The sequence below is a fragment of the Erinaceus europaeus genome, chromosome 5 (assembly GCF_950295315.1).
Source record: "Erinaceus europaeus chromosome 5, mEriEur2.1, whole genome shotgun sequence".
NCBI lineage: Eukaryota > Metazoa > Chordata > Mammalia > Eulipotyphla > Erinaceidae > Erinaceus > Erinaceus europaeus.
The window spans coordinates 33,034,416-33,044,684 of NC_080166.1; positions in this window are offsets into that span (position 1 = coordinate 33,034,416).

Sequence of the window (10,269 nt, forward strand, 5' to 3'; positions counted from 1 at the left end):
ATCTCCTGGCCCTCGGCTCCCTTTTTTTGAAAAACTTATTCTTAGTTCTAATACTCTGAAGTTGTCTAAAATCTAATCCATATTGTCTTAGTACCAACTAAGCAAGTTACATCTGTGTGTATCTCCAATGGGAAGCTAATTCCTTTATCAAAGACATTATTCATTTGTGTTCTGTGAGCCAAGTGAGGAATCTAATGGCGCATTCCTGTGTGATATTTACAGATGTTACTGAAGTATGGATTTTGGGGAAGTCTTTTGAGAAATGTAATTCAAATGTAAACATAGGTTTAGATTTTTGGTGATTACTATTAGACATTTCCTGGTACCTGGGACAATATCGACTCTCTTTAGAACTAGTTTCTGAAGGCATCTCTTTAATTGTTTCGGGTTCTCCACAAAGTCTGTGTTAATGTCCTGCATGCAACATAGCATATTCTCTCCAAAACTTCACTGTGTTTCAGCAGTCATGGATGGCCCTGGGTTGCTGGCAGTATAGTCACCACATAGCTAGTCGTCTATAGTGAATGCTATCTTTCTAGATACAAGCTGATCTCCTGCACCATACTTCTTGAAAGAATCCACTTTTCGCAAACCTTGAGGAGTTTTTACAGGGTGATCATCTCAGGAATACTCATTGTACTGGCTACTACCTGGCCACCCAATACTTGTTGGGGCTTGTTTCTGAACTGGCCCTGAACTTCCTCTAAAGTATTGTAGTTGTAGCTGCAGTGTGGAGATTCTGCCACCCTCTTCTGTCATTCTTGTTTGAATGCAGCAAACGTTATGACTGAGTAAGTTTCTATGAACCTCGATTGTTCAGAGTTTTCTAGCCACTCACTAGAAAGCTGTGTGTGTGCGCTCCAGAGCTGTGCGCTTCTGTAAGAACCTTGATTTGTACATGCAGTAAGGCTTAAAGCTATATGCTAGTCACCAATAATATGAGCAATTATCACCTCTGTTGAGAAGTGCTTTCCCTGCTCTTCTGCACCTGTTGAAGATATCTCTAACAAAAGCTGGACCATCGGGGCTGGGTAGTGGCGCACCTGGTTGAGCACATGTTACAGTTTGCTAGGACCTGGGTTTGAGCTCTTGGTCCCCACTTCCAGGAAGAAAGCTTCACAAGTGGTGAAGCAGTGTTACAGGTGTCTCTCTCACTTTTCCCTGTCTATCACCCTCTTCTTGATTTCTGGCTGTCTCTATCCAATAAATTAATAAAAATAATTTAAAAAATTAAAGCCAGACCATCACCAGAGAGTAGCATTGTGGTTTGAATTCCCATAGTTGCATGAGTTTAAAAAATTTTTGAGTGCTTATAGGATGAAATTTTACTTTTAAAAAGCTGAAGAGGTACACATATTACAAATAATTCCTAGTGGATGACTTCTTATGAGATATAAACAAGCCATTTGGAAAGGAATATAATGGTTATGTTTTGTAAATAAGCAGTGTGTGGTTACTTAGCTCAGAATAAAATTTTCAGTAACAGCAGGACAAAATAAAAAGTGCTCTTGAGGGAGGCAGGCAGTGGCACACCTGGTTAAGTGTAGATATTATCATGTGTAAGGACACAAGTTCAAGTCTCCAATTCCCACCTGCAGCAGGGGATGCTTCACAAGTGGTGAAGCAGGTCTGCATGTATCTATCTTTCTCTCTACCCCCCCCCCCAATTTCTCTGTCCTATCAAGTGTAATAGAAAGGAAGGAAGGGTAAAAATGACTGTCAGGAGCAGTGGATTTGTAGTGTTGGTACTAAGCTCCACCCAGTAATAACCCTACTGGCAGTAAAAAAATAAGGAAGGGAGATCAAATCAAAGTTGACGTTCTATTGAAATGCATTCTGAAGACTCAAAAAGATGTGATGAAGCTTTGGTACTGGTGTTTCTGCTAATCAATAGAGCTTTATTTTATGCAACTGCATACATTGAAAATAAAGTTTATCGGAGGAGAGTGTTGTGCTCAAACCTATACAGGGGCTGGCTAGGTGGGGTGTGGCACAGCCTGTTCAGCACACACATTACTTTGCTCAAGAAGCCAGGTGTAAACCCAGGTCAGCTTATAGAAACCATCTGGTCCAGGACTTTTATTCTTGGGAAGGTTTTTGATAACTGTCTCAATTTCATTAGATGTGATGGGCCTGTTCTTATTATCTAGTTCCTCTTTATTTAATTTTGGAAGTTTGTAGGTATCTAGGAAATTGTCCATTTCTTCCAGGTTCTCTAGTTATAGTTGTTCATAGAAGCCTCGCAAGATATGTTGAATTTCTGCGGTGTCTATCGTGATATCTCCTCTTTCATTTACAATCCAATTTACGTGGATCTTCTCCCTTTTTTGTTTTGTAAGTCTGGCTAAAGGTTTGTTGATTTTGTTCACTCTTTCGAAGAACCAACATTTACTTCCGTTGATCTTTTGTATGGTTTTCTTATTTTCAGTGTTATTTATTTCTGCCCTAACTTTAGTGATTTCTGTCCTTCTGGTTGCTTAAGGGTTCCTTTGTTCTTCTTCTAGGTCTTTAAGGTGTACAATCTGGCTGTTGATTTGTGCTTTTTCTTGTTTCCTAATGTGTGCTTTTATGGCTATGAACTTCCCTCTCAGTACTGCCTTAGCTCTGTCCCAAATATTTTGATAGCTTGTGTCTCCATTTTCATTGAACTCTCAAAACATTTTGATTTCTTCCTTTATTTCCTGTTTGACCCAGTAGTTGTTAAGTAGTATACTATTGAGCTTCGACATTTTGAGACTTACTAATCTTTTGTTGATTGTTAAGTATTAAATTCTACTGTGGTTTGAGAAGATGCTTGGGATGATTTCAATGCTCTTGAATTTGCTGATGCTGTCTTTGTGGCCTAACATATGGTCTATCCTTGAGAATGACCCATGTGGACTTGAGTAGAATGTGTATTCCAGTTTCTTAGGATGAATCACTCTGAAAATGTTCAATAGTTCTAGTTTATCTATCTCCTCATTTAGCTCCCTCATGTCTTTATTGATTTTTTGCCTGGATGATGTGTCAAGTTGAGAGAATGGGGTGTTGAAGTCCCCCACTGTGACTGTCTGTATTGCTGTTAATATATTGCTGCAGCTCTTTCAGTAGATGTCTGATTTATTTAGATGGCTTCTCATTGGGTGCATAGATGTTAATAATTGTTAAGTCCTGTTGATTGACTGATCCTCTGAGCATTAAGTAGTATCCATTCCTGTCTTTTTTAATTTTATTTATTTTAAAGTCTGTCAAGTCAGATATGAGAATAGCTGTTCCTGTCCTTTTTTGTGGGTCATTGGCCTGTATGATAGTTTTCCATCCTTTCACTTTAAGTCTGTGTTTGTCTTGTTAAGTTAGATGGGTTTCCTATAGACAGCATATTGTTGGGTTGTGTTTTCTGATCCATATTCCTACTCTGTGACTTTTAATAGATAAATTTAGGCCATTGACATTTATTGATATCCAAGATTGAAGATACTTTAATACCATTCTTGTAGATTTTTAGAGTATTCTGATACATGACGTATTTATGGTAGTCTGACTGTTTATGGGAGACCTTTCAGAACTTCTTTCAGGGCAGGCTTGGTGACAGTTGGTTCTTTCAACTGTTGCTTGTCTGAGAAGGTTTTTATGCCTCCATCTAGTCTGAATGACAGTCTAGCAGGATATAGTAGTTTTGGTTAAAAGCCTTTCTCATTGAGGACTGGATAGATATCTTGCCATTCACTTCTGGCCTGTAATGTTTGTGTGGAGAAGTCTTCTGCTTCTTATGGGTTTTCCTCTGTAGGTGACTCTTTGTTTTTGTCTTGCAGCCTTCAGGATCCTTTCTTTATCCTTATTCCTTTCCATTCTAAATATGATGTGTCTTGGTATCTTTAATTCTGGGTTAATTCTGTTTGGGACCCTCTGGGCTTCTTGAACCTTTATGTCTTTGATGTTGTCTAGACTAGAGAAGGTTTCAGCTATTATGGCCTGAAGAATGCTTTCTTCCCCTTCTCTTTCTTCTTTTGGTAAGCCAATAATGCATATATTGTTTCCTTTGAAGTCATCCCATAGGTCTCTGTTGTTCTTTTCAGTTTATCTTAATCTATTTTTGAGATCTCTTACTTCTTTTTAGTTGTCCCTAATTCATCCTCGATCTTGCTAATTCTGTCTTCAGTCTCATTTATTCTTTTTTTTTAGCTTTGTCATTTTTTTGTTTTCTTTTTTCTTTTTTTAATTAATTAATTTATTTATTTTTGCAACTCAGCTGAGAACCTTTTTTATTTAACTTTTTTCTTCCCCCGATAGCAGCCTCATTTATTCTATTCTGTCTCCCCTCTACTGTTTTTGGAGTTCATCTATTTTGTTACCCTGTTCTGATACTGTTTTAGCTTGTTCAACCAGTTGTGTTCTTAGGTCAGCTATTTCAGCTTTCAGCTCTCTAATAACCTTGAGATAATTAGTGTTTTCTTCCTGAGTGTCATTTGTTGTTTCTGCATTTCTGATGACAATTCTTTCAAACTCTTTACTCACTCCTGTGATGATTTCCTTTAACAAAAATTTGAATGTTGACCTCATTATTTTGTGCTTCAACCTTTGGGGGGCTTTTAGTTGAACTCTTCTCCTGGTTCATTTCTCCAATATTTCTTCTTGTTGGTTTATCCATTCTATATATTATGTTATGAGGTTCCTCACTCAGTACTATTCAAATTACTGGTCACTCTTGCCTGAATTGACTTGTACCTGTAAGGTACTTAAGGGTTCACAGTTGTGGAAATTAACAGTTGTTTCAATATTATTTTAATCCCTGAGTTGGAGTACAGTGTCTTTTAAAGCCTCTTCTGTTCTTTTTCTTCCCTGTAGGCTATGGGAGCCTGAGGGCTTTTAAAGTATATGTAGGCATCTTAGCTTAATCCCTCACTGCTGGGCAAGAGATAAAGCAGGATGGGGGAGAGATAATACAATAGTTAAGCAAAGAGACTCTCACACTCCAAGGATCCAAAGTGTCAGGCTCATTTTAGCTTCTCTGCCAAGCCAGACAGCACTGCTGAGCCCTGTGAGTTTCTAAACAAGTCCCATGTATAGTCTGTAGGTCTGAGGCAACTATTCACTATGTTCTCATCAGGAGAACAACATGGAAAGGCTCCCACCACCCAGCCCCACCACTAGGCCACTGATATGTAGATCTTCTTTTTAGTTTCCTGGTCAGTTTTCTGTCCCCCAATGTCAGCACAGGGCCTCCCCCCTGCTGCTCCAGCCTCTGAGGGCAGTAGCAATGGAGACTCACAGTGCATTTGGTGAGTCTTATGGGAGTCCTCTCCTCCTTTCAGCACATAGCACGAAGCTCAAGGACCATGCAAGGATCCTGGTTTGAGTACCCAGCTCTCCATCTGTAGGGGTGTCTATCTTTCTCTTCCTCTCTATCTCCCCCCCTCTTAATTTCTCTTTGTTCTATCTAATAAAAATGGAAAAGTGACCTCCAGAAGTTATGCATTCATAGTGCAGGCACTGAGCCCCAGTGATAACCTGGAGGCAAAAGGAAAAAAGAAAGAAAGAAGAAAAGACAATATTGAAATTGCATATGAAATATTTGATAAGAATTAAATTATGATATATTAAGAGAGGAAAATGAGCATTTAAAATTTAGTTTCTGAGCTCAACCAAATCATTGTACCAGTACCACCTGGACACGTTTCACTTTGGATTGTATCCAGAGATGCCAGGCATGGAATGTCAACCCTTCAGCTCCAGTACACTGGTGAGACTGTTCCTAGCTCATAGGACTACAAAATTCCATACATGGCAGTGCACTTCCTGACAAAGTCACAGAACCTAGATATAGACAGATCACATTAAAGTGCACAATTCTAGTGTTTGCCCTTCTTCCGTAGCCAGTCAATAGCGTCAGGTTGAGCCTGATGTAAAGTTTCGAGACCTCCTTTGAATCTGGAGAGGTGGCAGTCGTTGACTATGTGGGTCATAGTCCGTCTGTAGCCGCAGGGGCAGTTCAGGTCGTCTCTGGCTCCCCAGCCATGGAACATAGCAGTGCACCAGCCATGGCCTGTTCGATAGCGATTGAGGAGGGCCCAATCATAACGTGCTAGGTCAAAGCCGGGTTGACGCTTGTAGGGGTCTGTGATGAGGTGTTAGTTCTTTACCTCAGCTGACTGCCAACTCTGTTTCCAAGAGTCTGGAACAGAGAAGTTCAGTGAAGGCGTAGGAGACCAGATTGGATGACGAGACGTCAAGTGTTGGACAGGGTGGGCGAAGATATCCGCGTATATTGGCAGGTCCGGTCAAGCGTAGACGTGGGAAATGAACTTAGATGATGCCACATCCTGACGAATATCTGGTGGGGCGATGTTGCTAAGAACTGGCTGAGACAGGGAATAACCTAAAAAAACCAGAAAGATCATTATAAATGATCCTGAGAAGACAGGACAGCCCATTGCTGGCTTTCAAGATGGTTCAAGGTCACGCCTAAGGAATCCAGGCAGCCTCTAGAAAGTGAGCAGGGGAAGGAAATAGTCTTCTCAGGGGCTTTGAGGGAACTCAACCCTGTTGACACATTGATTTTTCTAGCCCAGTAGATTTATTTAAGAGCTTATGACCTTCAGGATTATAAAATGACATTTGTGCTACTTTGAGGCTACAGAGTTTGTGGGAATTTGTTGTAGCTGCAATAGGAAACTTTCTAGTTAAATCATATAATGGTGTAGTTTGGACACAAGATGGCACTAGACTTCTAGATTTATATATATTTTTAAAAAGTACCGTTATTGTGTGATAAATTTCTTCTTCCTTTAAACAATTTTTTATTGTTGTTTTTAAATTTTAATAAGAATATTGCTCAGCTTTGACTTATGGTACTATACTGGTGTTCGAACCTGGGACCTTTGAATCACAGCATGAAAGTTTTTTTGTATGCTATTATGTTGTCTCCCTGTTCACTCCTTTTTTTTTCTTAAAAATAATTTATTTTATGAGAGAGAGAATCCAGAGCACCACTTTGGCATATTAACCCTGGCATATTAGCCTCACACATGTAAGTCCTGTGCTCTATCTATTGCACTACTTCCCCGGCCATCATTTTTCTACTGATTAAAAAAATAGAGTTTTAATGTTTTAATTATTACTTTTGAATTAAATATTTTTTAACATATTGTTGGGTATCCACTTAAATTAACTTCTTTGGTGTGATTTATTATTATTATTATTATTATCATCACCTTTTATTTTTAATTGCCATGAGGGTTATCGCTGGTATCGTGGTCATTTACCCTTATTTTTTCTTTTTCTTTTTTATTTTCTCTCTATTTTATTTGATGGGACAGAAAGAAATTGAGAGGGGGGAGGAGGAGATAGGTAAGGAGAAAGAGAAAGATAGACACCTACAGGCCTGCTTCACTGCTTGTGAAGCGTCTCCCCACCCCCCACAAGTGGGCAATAGGGTTTCGAACCCAGGTCTTGGTGCATGGTACTATGTGCGCTCAACTGAGTGCACTGCTGCCTAGCCTACTTGGATATGATTTTAGCTGAAAGTTGACAGTGATTTTTCTAAATCCAGAAAGGTGAACTGTAAGTGAATACAACTCTAAGAATTTTTTTATACCCAGTTTGCTCACAACAACCTGTAGCAGGCCTCCAACAGGTAAGTTTTAAATGAGTGATGATCTTGTGTCCAATTTGCATATGGCAGTCACTGAGTGTTTTCTCATATTAATCTTTAGGAAAGTGAGGAAAGCCCTTTGTCCAGAACCTTAACTTGAGCACTGTTCACAGAGCACACATTTATTCAAATGCACTCACATTGCACTGTTCTTTGTACTGAAGATAACAAAGTCAGCCCTTGTTCCAGAGAGCCCAGCCTGACCTCCCTCTCCTCAGGTAATGCCTGGGCCTCCTCTTCTGCTGTGGGTTAGTGACTTTGGGGCAGTGTGATCAGGGCAACACGAGACTGGAAGCCCATCAGGAGGCAGGTTCCCAGGTCTTTTGTGCATCTTACTGCTGCTGCCTGTGCACTTAGATGCTTTGTGTCCTCTGTTCCCTCTGCCAAAGACACCGAGGCCTTCCCCTGCTTTTCTAATTCTTCAAATCAAAGCACCCTCTTTGCAGAAATCTTCTGCCCCCAGACACCCTCCAAATTCTGTTTCTGTCAGACTTCATTCTCTTCTCCTTCGCAATTTGTTTATAATTGACTATCTAAAATGGTATCCAATTGTAATCTCCCAGTAGAAAAGATTATATTCTCAACACCCAGCCATTACTGAAAGCAAGATAAATGTTTCTGGAAGGAAAGAAGAAAGGGTAGGAGTGAGGAGAAGTGAGAGAGAAGGAGGGGTGTGGGAGATGCTCACTGGGGAGAGTGCATGCTTTGTCAAGCTCAAGACCCCAAGTCTGCAAACTCTGGCACTACATGGGAGTAACAGTAACACCAAGGGAAACTCTACAGGTGGTAGAGCAATGCTGTTGTGTCTCTGCCTCTCTGGTTCTGTCCTCCTCTACCTAAAAAAAAAAGAATGAAAAAGTGAACCCAGCAGAGGTGGAGTCAAGTATATCGAAGGTATTGAAGCAACAGATAAAGAGAAGACAGAGGTTGTCTTTCTATCACTGAGCTCAGACTGCAGTGACTAAATAACTGTTTCTGATTTCTTAGCATTTAAGAAATATGCATGTGTGCATGTACTTTTAACTTGGAAGAAAGAAGTAATCAGGATCACATTTATCACTGGGCTTAATTTCCATTTGCAAACTTCTGGGATAGTAAAGATAAAGAGACCTAAATCAGGGCTGCCTTTGCTCTTTTAAAAAGATAAGGAAGGAATTTGGATGTAAATTGTAAAGTTTTTCTTCAAAAGGGAATGATTTGCCACTCTTTAATTTGATAAAGTTCTCTCTGCTTCAAATACTGACTCGTGTTTTAAATATTAATCAACCTCAGAAAGCTGGAATCAAATCCTCAACCCGTTATGAATTAATTATAACAATTTTCAAACTCCAATTTTACAAAGTAAATCATAAAGTTGAAAATGGCTTTTTCAAATCCTGTCATCTTTTTTGGACATTAATCAGAAGATTAAATAAAATTTTATGTCTATTAAAATGAGTGTTGTTAATATAATTTAAATTTTCCTCTTTCTCAGCATTTTTTTCATTCAATAAAATGACTAATTATTATGTTACTTTGTTTTTATTGAATTGCTGTTTGAATAGAATAAAAATCAAATATTACAAAAATAATTTTTACAAAACAGTGCTCCTTTTTCTTTAATATTTTACTCCATCATCCCCCAAATAATCAATTTTAATTTTTAGCTATTTTCTCTCATTTTAACTTATTTTAAAATTATATGGAATATTTGTATTTTTCCCTGGACTCACTGAAATAGATTTAGCTGCTGATTCCCAGTTACAAATAATAAGGAATTAATATCATTTATATAACCTCTTCCTCATCTACCATACATCCTCTCAGAAAAATTACATATTAGCTATCTGTTAAATATATACTCAGGGCCTAGGGTGATAGGATAATGTTTATGCAAAGGACTTCCTTGTCTGAGACACTGAGATTCAGGTTCAGTCCACAGAACCACCATAAGCCAGAGCTAAGCATTTCTTTGGTCTCTGTATCCTGTATTTTTCTCTCTGATATATATTCAGTAGTTTACTTTGTTTTGTTTTGTTTTGTTTCTGATGTTGGGGATCAAACCCAGGACCTCATACACGTTATATGTAACTCTACTACTGAACTACACCCCTAGTGCCTATATTAAGTATTTTCAAATTTTGACTGTATGAAGAATTTAGTATAATCTTAAGCTAAGTAGCATGAGTATACGTCACCCCTTCTTATATAACTTGGTTACATTTTTGTTTTTTCCTGGAGTTTGTAATTGCCTTATTATAAAACATTTCCTTTGAAGATTTGACTGACACTTTCTATAGTTTCAAAGGTGCTCTAAGATGCCTCTCAACTCAGTTTTATACAAATTATGTCAGATAATAGAAGAATCCCATTCCTCTCCCCAATTGGTCCATGATAGTTCTACTTTCTCCATCTTCCTACTGCAGTCTGGATGGTTCCATCGAGGACTGACTGCTGTTATGTTGCATTGGGACAACATCATATATCTACAGGGCCTTGCCCTCAATGTGGAACAACAATGGAAGGGACTTCCCCACTCTCCAGAGGCTGGCTAGTTCAACCTACTATGCCATTAAAGGAAGACTGGTCCTAAAATGAGTGCAGCCTAGAATGTTCCTAGCTATGACCATGGAATCTGAGTTCAAACTGGTGGGGGTAGA